Raw genomic sequence first — 12,677 nt, 5'->3', positions numbered from 1 at the left:
CTCAGAAAAAAAATTACATAAAACAGTTATTTACACATAGAGATAGTAATGTACAAAGGTGGTTTTATCGCTTAGTAGCTCTTCCAGACAACCTTTAGAAATAGGTAAATATGCATTGAAAAGGTAGGTGCAACAGCGCAATTATGTGTATAATTTGTAAATAAAACATTATGCATGCAAACATAATGCATTTTCGTTTCCTACTCAAAAAATACAAAAAACATACGTATATATTTACATACAATGAGTGAACTACAGCTTATTTAATGCCTAGACTAATAAATGATCTACCGTCTAAATATTACACCAATTAATTTAACAAGTAAACTTAAAAATAGTTTTCTTGATACTATTGTGACTTGATATATTTGATTGTGTGCATTTTTTTATTTCTGTTTTCAGTCCCAGCTTCTTTTTAAATAGGAGGGTGGGTAAATGTGTGATTATTTTATGGTTGGGTAAGGGTGTGATTATTTTATATTTATTCTTTTATTGGTTACTAAATAGCATTGTCATAAATCTGCGTGGTTTTTTAATGCATCATCATTACAGCCTATACAGTCCTCTGCTGGACATAGGCCTCCACAAGTTTACGCCAAAAATAACGTGAACTCATGTATTTTGCCCATAGTCACCACGCTGGGCAGGCGGGTTGGTGACGGGTCTTCGGCCTGTGTATTTCAAAGCCAGTAGTTGGATGGTTATCCCGCCACCGGTCGGCTTTTTAAGTTCCAAGGTGGTAGCGGAACTGTATTATCCCTTAGTCGCCTCTTACGACACCCACGGGAAGAGAGGGGGTGGCTATATTATTTAATGCCGTAACCACACAGTACAGGGTTTTTAATGCAATTTATAATAAATAAGTACATTATTGATTTATTTGATTAAAAACAAACGAATTTTTACAATTAATATATATTTACAATTTACAACTTGAGAAGTAATATATACAGATAGTTGTGGTTTTAGAAAGTAAATATTCATCGTTTAATTTAATACTCAGGATTTATTAGTAACGCATTAACAGCTACTTAAAATGTATCAAAGTATACCTTCAATAACTGTGCTTGCTCGCAAACGAAAGAAAAAAAAATTGCGTGCGTACAAAGTACACATGTCAGAAGTGAAACTTCTTTGGCAAACTGATTTTTTTTTTTTTTTTTTTTTTTTCTAATTGTGGAGTGCTGTTGGCCCTAGCGGCTTTTACAGCGTCACCGGTGAGAGGGGCCGGGCACTTAGGCAAGCCGGCCGCGAAGGAAGAATGGGAGCCCTCTGGGAGTGCTCGGGGGGCTCCCATTCTTCCTTCGCGGCCGGTTTGCCTAAGTGCCCGGCCCCTCTTTAAGTTTGTCTGCATTTATACGAATCTAAAGCTTTAGATTTCCATTCCAACGCCGTCTAGTTATTATGCAATGTAATACTATCGATATTAATGTAACAGCCTTTGTAGTTTCTACAGTACACGCTAGGTGGCTCTGTTTTTCGATAAAAAGTGCAACGTTTTTGTTGATCTCCGTGACGCTAACATTATTATTATTGCGTTTCATCCATAAAACAATTACCCTCATGCACAAAAAGAAGTTTCACTTCAAAAACCGACTTCAATTACATCGACGAGTAATACAACGGAGGTAGACGAAAAATATTCAAATACATTACGATTATTAGAGATACCTCAAAAAGTACTTCTCAGATCTCGATTAAATTTAAATGGGACCACATGACAAACACCAGCTTTCGATTAAAAAAAGATTCATCAAAATCAGTCCACCCGGTAAAAAGTTCTGAGGAAAAACATAAAAAATTCAATCGAATTGAGAACCTCCTACTTTTTAACCGACTTCCAAAAAGGAGGAGGTTCTCAATTCGACTGTATTTTTTTTTTTTTTATGTATGTTACATCAGAACTTTTGACCGGGTAGACCGATTTCGACAAATTTTGTTTTAATCGAAAGGTGGTGTATGCCAATTGGTCCCATTTAAATTTATTTGAGATCTAACAACTACTTTTCGAGTTATGTCTAATAATGCGTTTTTACTTGACGCTTTTTTCGTCGACCTACGTTGTATTATACCGCATAACTTTGTACTGGATATACCGATTTTAATAATTCTTTTTTTGTTGGAAAGGGGATATCCCTAGTTTGGTACCGTGATAAGGAAACCAGGATCTGATGATGGGATCCCAGAGAAATCGAGGGAAACTCTCGAAAATCCGTAATAACTTTTTACTGGGTGTACCGATTTTGATAATTTTTAATTTAATCGAAAGCTGATGTTTATCATGTGGTCACATACAAAATTTTATCGAGATCTGATAACTACTTATTGAGTAATCTTTGATAACGCGTAGTTGCTTGACTATGTTTTCGTCGATCTACGTTGTATTACTTGTCGGTGTAATTTAAGTCGGTTTTTTTTTCGTTTGCGAGCAAACACAATTATTTGAAGTCGCTTAAAAATACATGCTACTTAAATATTTTAAAGTAAATGACTAATTACTATTAATAAAAGTTACTTTAACTAAAGGTTATTCATAATGAGTTTAAACGTAATTTGTAGAGTTTATAGTTACGTATGCACAAATAAATAATAAATTAGTCATACGAAAGTGTATTCACATTTACTTAATTGCTTCTCGACATGTGTTTCGTGCAATAGAAAGTCATATTTTAACTGATTTTCACTAAAGGGTGGGTCGCGATTCGAATGAACGTTTATTTGTGTGATATGTAATGTCTTTGGAAATATTAAATGCTATTTTTGAAGTTATACTTCTTTTGTGCGCGATAAGCAAAAATGATGAGGGTAAATTTTTACGATGCCTACACCGTCACGGATAACCGTCACCACCTAGCTAGCCAATGAAGTACTTATAACTTCTTACGTGCGTACATAAGTATACACACATTTTTTTTATAATAATGGTGCGTATAAAGGTGTCAATTTTGTTTACTTATTACTCAACGTTTCAGCCTGTCATATCCCACTACTGTGCATAGGCCTCTTTCCCCATGTAGGAGAAGGATCAGAGCTTAATCCACCACGCTGCTCCGATGCGGGTTGGCGGATATATTCTCTACTATGAGTAACGATCGCTATCAGGTGTACATGACAACAACCGGGACCGACGGCTTAACGTGCTCTCCGAGGCACGGTGGGGAGACCCACAAGGACTGCACAAACACCTAGACCACGGCAAACACATGTATGGCCAATACAAATGTTTGTCATGTGCGGGGATCGAACCCGCAACCACCAGCGCAACAGGTACAATCCATAGCTGTAACCGCTGCGCCAACGCGGCGGCTATTACTCCTTTAAGGTTTATCAGATTTAGTTAGGAAGTTTGATGAGTGTAAGATCACAAGATTTGTCAAAACTTGTACAGATTACATCTATATATTATACTATTAGTAGATACTTACGGTAAACAGACTATTATACTATTCGTAGATACAACTTACAGTAAACATGGTTGTTCTTTAGATATTTTTAAAAGGTTCAAATTCGCATATACTATGTAGGTACAAGTAGGTATGATTTCGACTTTACTAATTTTTCGTTAGTCACAAAATAAAATTTATTACATTTAATTACTTCTATCGCGTGTCGTCTCGTATGCGCCGCCGCCGATCCCGTGTGACTAATTTCAATAAAATATACAAATTACGACATTCTTATCGCGACCATCGTTTCTGTTTGACGTTTTAGTAAATTGAGATGCTCGAAATAGTTAAAATACATAAGTCACAGTAATTTTATAACGTACTAAACATTTTAAAACAAAATTAAACATGTTGTTACGCGTTACATGAGTTATATTTACTGAAGTAAAACTTCTTTACCACGCTTGACGTGGGGAGTAAGCTTGTGAATGCGTGACGAGAGCGTTACAAAAAGTGTGATACGGCGAGGGGAACGGAAGTTCAGAGAGAGATATAAGTTAGATGGAGTTTTACTTCAGTCGTGTGGTCTAATCCACATTCGATTTTTTAATTGACCCTATATTGTATGTACTGTATGCCTAGCTGTTAGTTCAATTTTATAGACTGCCTGGAGTTGCTCCTCAATATTATAGAAGATCATAGTTGAAAAATACCGCATGTTAGAGAGGAACGTGGTGTGAAGAATCACGTCCGCCATCGCAAAGGGAGGATCCCTCGACCAGACGGTTGTTGTGTCTGGCGGGTAATGCCCCAACGGGTTGTCGGGTTCTTGTGTATATATTCAATCACTTTGAAAACTCTGATAGCGCGATGTAGCATACGTCAGTTTTTTCTCTAATTACGTAGTTAGTATGTTGCGCGATAGACGTCGTCACATGCCCTTCAGTAGAGCTGTGTTCCTGTGGTGAGTTAAGTAGCCATAGCTCCTGACGAGGGTTGGAAGTAGGATCGGCAAAGCACTTACAATACTCCAGGTGTTGCAGGCGTCCATAGATTATGGTATCCTCTCACCATTAGGAGTGCAATAAAAATGCTACAATTAAAAGTAATATACATTTCAGATGTTTATCTTCGTAATTATCAAAATAAACGGGTACTCCTTAAAAGGCAGTAACTTTAACTACTTAAACAGTAGTAGTATATAAAAGGCTGTGGCGCCATCTATCTCGCGACATACAAACTAGAGAAAAGCTGACGTTTCCTACATCGCGATACCAAAATTATCAGAGCTATATAATAATATATATACAAGAACCCGACAACAACAGTAGCCCACCAGACACTACACCCGTCTGGTCGGAGGAGCCTCCCTTTTCGATGGCGGCTGAGGAACTTTACACCCTGTTTCTCTCTCACTCCCAAAAGGCAATGGTATCTATTTGCTCTATAGTATCATGTACATAAGCAAACGTTAATAATATATTTTTATTACACTAATTAATATTACAAATCATCATCACATAGGAATTTTGCAAAGGTTATCTTTAAAAGAGATCTCTACAAGTTCACCCACGGTAGTGAGAGATAATAATAATAATAAATAACTTTATAATACACAGTAACATATAACAATTACATAAGAATAAAGCTTAAAGCGGAAAAAAGAGGAAAAAAAAGAGATGATGTGAACGCGGGGCAAAGTAGTGCACGAATAGAAGAAGAAAAAATTGTGGATAAAATAGCGTTTTATTAACAGTTAATTTAGAATGAATCAATTGTATTTGTATACAAACTTCAATAAATCAACGCGAACGTTGTAAACGATTGTGTAATTTCGAGAAATTTTTATTAAAAATCATAATAAATATTTCTACAGAAATTTCAATTAAAATTTTCAATCGTTCAAAAAGAAAAGCGTAACTTTAAATTTTAAATAACAAATTAAACAAAGGGTTTCATCGGGGTTTTCGTTAAACACTGATATAGCTCTGAGTTTTGTAAACAAATAGTTTTATTAACTCTGCGCGATGCAGCCGGGCGTGTATGAAGTCGATTTATTAGTTTAGGTTTTTGGGGTTTGAAATAACGAATATATAACGGTGTGGTTTTTCTAATAGTTAGATATTTTTATGCTATTTTTAACCGACTTCCAAAAAAGGAGGAGGTTCTCAATTCCACTATTTTTTTTTATGTATGTTACATCAGAACTTTTGACGGGGTAGACCGATTTCGACAATTTTTTTTTAATCGAAAGGTGGTGTGTGTCAATTGTTCCCATTTAAATTTATTTGAGATTTAACAACTACTTTTCGAGTTATATCTAATAATGCGTTTTTACTTGTATTATACGATTATACGATCTACGTTGTATTACTCTTCGATGTAATTGAAGTCGGTTTTTTTTCGTTTGCGAGCAAACACAATTATTATTTATTACTTCCACATCACTGCAGCCTATCGCAATCCAATGCTGGACATAGGCCTCCACAAATTCGCGCGCGGTAAACAGGCGTTATTTACTCAACCACTAAAAAAACGCAAGAAAAAAAAAAACAGTCAGTTAAAACACAATATTTATTTATATTTTGTACGTAATGTTCTTACATATGAATACAGCAATCCGTAGCTGATAAATGTAACCAATGTACTCCAATCCATCTCCTCAATGATAATAAAATGTAATCTGTACCCAGAAATGTCGTATTTTATAGATTTGTTTAACAGAACCTACTATACAGTCATTTTCGTTAAATAACAAATGAAAATCATTTTGGCCTTGACAGACACGCTCCCCCCTTTCACCCATTTTGAATCCTCCTCGAAATAGGGCGTAATTTGCGTTGGGTTAATTAATATATTTTAGATGACAATCGCGGGTACGTACTTACCCTTGGGACAGATATTAGCATTTATATACATATTTGTATATTTTAACTGAATTTCTACTCATTGTATATATTTTTTTGTTTATTCTATATCTTATACAATAAATACATTGTGGTCCAGTCTTTCCTTGTAGGTAAGTAATCATAGTCACACGATCATTACAGCCTATACAGTCCGTTGCTGGACATAGGCCTCCATAAGTTTACGCCAAAAATAATGTGAACTCATGTGTGTTGCCCATAGTCACCTCGCTGGGCAGACGGGTTGGTGACCACAGTATTGGCTTTGTCGCACCGAAGACGCTGCTGCCCTTCTTCGGCCTGTGTATTTTAAAGCCAGCAGTTGGATGGTTATCCCGCCACCGGTCACCTTTTTAAGTTCCAAGGTGGTAGTGGAACTGTGTTATCCCTTAGTCGCCTCTTACGACACCCACGGGAAGAGAGGGGGTGGCTATATTCTTTAGTACCGTAGCCACACAGTACTATAGTCACACGAATGGGAAAAAAATTGTGTGCTCCGACGCACGACTGGAGTTTACACCATCAGATCGAATGTCTAAATAGGCACATAAAATGCTTACTAGTCTAAGAAAAAGATTATTACTACATCAAATGGTGAATAAACGAATCAAATCTATTCACAATTTAGTAGAACACGTCGTCACAAAAACGTGACGAGGTCATTCGTTCAGTAGATTTTACTCCTCATATTTTTTTCATACCGGGGGCCTTATATGAAAATCGATTATTAAGGAGTTAACTCTAAAATATAAAAATATATATTATTGAAAACAATATTTACTAGTCATCTGCATGTTTGTTTATTACACTATTTTGACTATTCCGTTATATCGTTAAAATATAGCTAACTCAGTGAAAACGTAACAATCTTTTGGTGTAAGATTTTTTAAAAATCTGTGTAGTAGTTTTTGAGGTTACATTATAAATATTTAAAAATAAAAAAATATTTCCTCATAACATTAGTTTTAATTCTGAATTATTTAAATTAATATAACTTTGTATATCACAAAGGAGCTAAACAGACGTACGGTCCGTAAGTGGATAACATAACATAACATAACATAACATAACATAACATAACATAACATAACATAACATAACATAACATAACATAACATAATATAACATAGCATAACATGACATAACATAACATAACATAACAATACACTTTATTGTACACCAAAACAGAAATAATACATATTATGGACTTAAACAGAGTATCATCAGGTACAAACGGGCGGCCTTATCGCTGAAAAGCGATCTCTTCCAGGCAACCTAGGGGCAGAGGAGATGGTATTGTATCAGTGTAGGTGTACAAATTGAGATATAAACGTTTGAATATATTTACTTATTTATATACATACACACACATACATGCATACATACATACATACACACATAAACACAAACATAAATACATACATACGTACATATATACATACATACATGCATACATACATACATACATACATACATACATACATACATACATACATGGATACTGTAGGTTATGGACGGAAGCCGCACCAGGAACATTGCCTGCGCATTGCCGTCCTTATCCGCGATCTTTCCCAAGAGTTCCGAGAAATAAAAATTATTGATTACATATTCGTATTAACTATGAAACTGTAGATAAATAAAAAGAAAATTGACAAATTCGAAAACATCCCAAATATATTTTATTATAATATTATAAATGTGAATGCAAGTTTGTTTGTTACGCTTTCACGCGAAAACTACTTATCAATCATCATGAAATTTTGTACACATTTATTTTTAAGGAACATAGGATATTTTTTATTAACAAAAAAAAAAAAATCGATGCGAGTGAAGCCGCGGGTAAAAGCGTAGTAAAATATAAAATAATAATAAAGAATAAGTGTTTTAAAATTAAATAAATAATCGTTATTTATTTTATTTTAAAACACTTATTTAAACTCAGTAAATAATTTCAGTACATTTATTCGTTTGCAAAGTATATTCAAAAGCAACTTGTATGCATAAATCCTTTTAAAGGTCGGTTAGCACCGGGTCTCTGCGATTAACATTAGCGACAAATGCCGCGAATACAGCACGCGAACAGGATTGATTTTTTCTATCCTCAAGATTTTATGGCATTTTCAACCTTATTACAAATTTCAAATAAAACCAAATTGCTTTCTTTAGTAAAAAAAAAAATATTTGTGTATTATAATTGATTTATTAATTGTATATTTTTTAGATTGAGACTGTTTCTCTTGTCTGTTATATAGAAGTTATTTACATAACTTATGTATAAACTTATAAATGAAGTTATATTTAATTTAGTTAGTACATAACCTATTCAAACAGAATTTATCGTAGGCATTGACAATCTCTTGCGAATAGTCGTTTCAAAGATGTCATTTCAGCTCTACATCATGTAGCGACGTTGATGGGATAGGGACTCCTTTAAATGACCTAAAATGTAGGTAAAACGTTTGTTTTAACGTGATAATTTAATGAATCAGATGATTGATTTTGACAGAATGTTTATTTTTTTTGACGTGACAACGTCCAATAAATCGATGAACACCCGCTACATGTACGAAAAAGGATGACTCGTTGTAGCGTTACACCTTTTGTCCCGTTACGCTCATCGACATTTTTTCCTGTGTTGGAGTCCGGAAACACACACAATACACAAGCACAACGTCCAGATCACGACCAACATCTATATGACCGATATAAATGTCTGTCGTGAGTGGGAATCGAACCCGTGACCGCCAGCGTAACAGGCAGTGCTAAACCCACTGCGCCAACGCGTCGTTAAAATAATGAGACATATATACGTTTTTTACTTACAACAAGTTTCTGCATAGCCTTATAACCTAGCGGTATGAAATATACTTCTCGACCAATAAATATTACCAAAAAAAACGACTTAAAAAATCGATTGAACCGGTTTTGGAGGAGCGTGTCACCAACAAACTAAATACATGGGGACATCCAAAACCTTCTCCCATATGGGGAAAGAGACCTATGCCCAGCAGTAGGATGTTACAGGCTAAATTGTCAAACCAAATACATCAGTTTAATATTTGTAATACCTACAGGTAGCCCGTAATTGCTTGGCCCAGAATTATGTTCCATGTAAGCATAGAAATTGGCTACCATATAGATCTCAGTTATTTTGACGGTGAAGTCGAGAACGATTCAATATTGGCTTTGGTTCTCATTTCACATTTATGTTTTGATGGGGCTTTTTACCTATATCTAACACAAGTCTTTAAGTCATAGCCATATGCATATGCATTCAGATTGTAACACAGCAGGTCATAGGCCTCTTTATTCATGTAGGAAAAGGTTCGGAACTTAATCCTGCTGCTCCACTGCGGATTGGCGGATATGTTTCATATGTTTTCTACTATGAGTAACAATCGCTATCAGGTATTAATGATACCAAACGGGACCGTGACAGCTTAACGTGCTCTCCAAGGCACGATGGGCTAACCCAAAATCGCAGACATCAAAACTGGATATTTGTACAAATACAAATTTCTAACCCGAGCGAGATTCGATCCCACAAAATGAGTGTTTAGGCGACTTCTCTCACCACTACACTAGAGTGGAGTCATAGCCATAAAAATGACTATTACCCTATGCCATTGAGAAGTAAGCGAAGAAGTTTGAAAATCAAACAAAAAATTTGCACTCTATCAATGGAATCAAGATCTAATCCGAAGCTTACAACGCTCTTCTATACTCTTCTCTAAAACACTATATTGTACACACGTATACGCACTCACAACGCGTAGAAAGTATACAACGTACTTTTAAGAGGTATCTCACTTTTTCTGCCAGTGGCATCTCGGACAGACAGCCATACAATCAACGATTGGCTTGGTTTGGGATGATGAGCCTTCGGGACAGGCGTGCACTTCTCGTGCTATATAAAATTCTGCATCATGATGTACATTGTAGCAACTTGGCTGAGCGTATATCTCTTCCAGTCCCACGTAGGTACCCAAGAAATAAAATCCATAACATCTTTTATATTCCACGATCAAAAACTCATATCGGAAATCAGGCGCCCGTGGTTAAACTGTGTTTGAATTATAACAAAATTGCAAAAGATTTACCAGGCATTGACATATTTGGTGATCATTATAATACATTTAAGAGGAAACTTATTGCTCACTTTCACAAATAATATAGATTTTTTTTTCTTTCTTTATTAATATTCTCTTTTGTAATCCTTTTTTATATTCTCGTTTGTAATCCCTTTTTTGAGTAATTAATAGTCTTATTTTGTGTTATGCAAGCTGAAAAAAAAATGAATGATATGCATGCTAGTTATTGATATATGTATTAAGGACGTTACTGTATACCTTATGTGTTTATAACAATGTAAATATATATATATATATTGTTAGTATACTTAAATAAATAAAGAAATAAATAAACACTAGATATTTTTAAAAGACAATCAGTTTACTTAAATTATTCAACATTACCCTGTTAAGTCTCATCGCATCACGTCTAATGGTCTTTATTCACTTTTAACTTGCGTTTTTTTTTTTTCAAAGTTTTATCTGAAGGATTAGCCGAGTCGGTACACAACATTTCTTTCTACAAACTAAACGAATTGTCCTTTCATTTCATTTGTAGTTCCAGTCGGGGTAATCTTCTTTAGGAATTATACGGTTTTAACGTTGCTCTCTGTGTGTGTGTTACTTTGTAAATGTGTTTGGTATTTGTATTTTAAACTGTCGTTTTACAGATTACTGGCGGGTTGCGACGGTCACTGCTTTTGTTCTGAGGTTTGCGGCTTATGTGTATTATAAGGATGCTTTCTTGTGTTATGAATAGTGTGAATATATTAATGTTGAAATATTTTCAATATCAATTACATAATACCCACTAAAACCATTAAAGAAAATTCGTTAATTTCGCAAGAACCTTTAATACTGATACATATACAAGTATAATGGAATATTTATTTTACAATTCTTAAATATTTTCTATTCATTGCATTATAAAGCGTATACAACAAATCACAACAGATTTTCTTTTAAGTTTTATATCTTTATATGTACGATTTTATTTTTGTGTTACCCACACATTAGGGATTCTAAACATTTTTTGAATATCATATCAAAAATTGACCGCTCCAGCGGGATTCGAACCCGCGTCTCCGACTGACCGTGTCGGCGCTCTAGCCAATTAAGCTATGGAACGATGTACCCGCCAGAGCGAAATTCTTGATATGATGATTTTTATTTTCGGTTTAAGAATTTTTATGTTCGGTTTCTTTTTCTATAGAATTCAAATAGTACGCAGTAATATTACAAAAAAAAAATGTGGTTACAATTTACAACATTGATTGCGACAACGCTAGTCAGTCATTTACGAAATATGTCCCAAATAAATAAGCCTATTTGATCACACAGCATGGTAGATTACAAGCGTGCGCGAGCGAGCACGGAAAATGTTTATTAAACAATTTTGCATTAGCCCGGACTTAGTCGGAGCAGGCGAGCTCAATATTATAATCCTCTTATGTCTACGATATACTCGTAGCCAGTGTACGCTTAAGTTACGGTTCGGCTGGATACGATACTATTACTATGTGTGTAATGTTTTGATTTTTTTAACTAAAAAAGGAGGGGTTCTCAATTAGACTGGATTTTTTTATGTGTGTTACTTCAGGACTTTTTCTGGTTGGACTGATTTCGATGACTCTTTTTTTAATCGATAGGTGGTGCTTGTCATGTCGTCCCTTTTAAAGTTAATTGAGATCTGACAAGTACTCTTTGAATTATATCTATTAATGCGTATTTACTTGACTATTTTTTCGTCGACCTGCGTTGTATTATACATCATTAATTTTTACTGGGTATACCGATTTTAATGATTCTTATATTATTCGAAAGCTGATTATTGTATTGTAGCCTTGTGTAAATTTGATCGTGATATGACTATTACTTTTTGAGTAATCTTTGATAACGAATATTTACTTGACTATTTTATTTGTCTACCTACCCTGATTACTTGTCGGTGTTGTTGAAGTCGGTTTTTTTCTCGTTTGCTAGGAAACACAATTATAATTGTTTTTAACTTCAAAGATAAGGAATTTCTTAATTTTACTGTAGTGTTATGTGTTACTTTGTAACTTTTCAAAACGACGACATGGATTCATACGAAAATTATTTCTTACAACAATTTTAGTATATCTTATCTAAAGTAAAATAAAACGTACGGTAACACTACATAATTAAATTTAATGAGATTTAAATAAATAAAATACATTATTTAACCGACTTCAAAAAAGGAGGAGGTTACTCAATTCGACCGATATATTTCTAATGTATGTTCGTGGATAACTTCGTCGTTTATGAACCGATATTGATAATTCTTTTTTTGT

The sequence above is a fragment of the Melitaea cinxia genome, chromosome 17 (assembly GCF_905220565.1).
Source record: "Melitaea cinxia chromosome 17, ilMelCinx1.1, whole genome shotgun sequence".
Classification (NCBI taxonomy): domain Eukaryota; kingdom Metazoa; phylum Arthropoda; class Insecta; order Lepidoptera; family Nymphalidae; genus Melitaea; species Melitaea cinxia.
Note: the sequence above shows the minus strand (reverse complement) of the source record.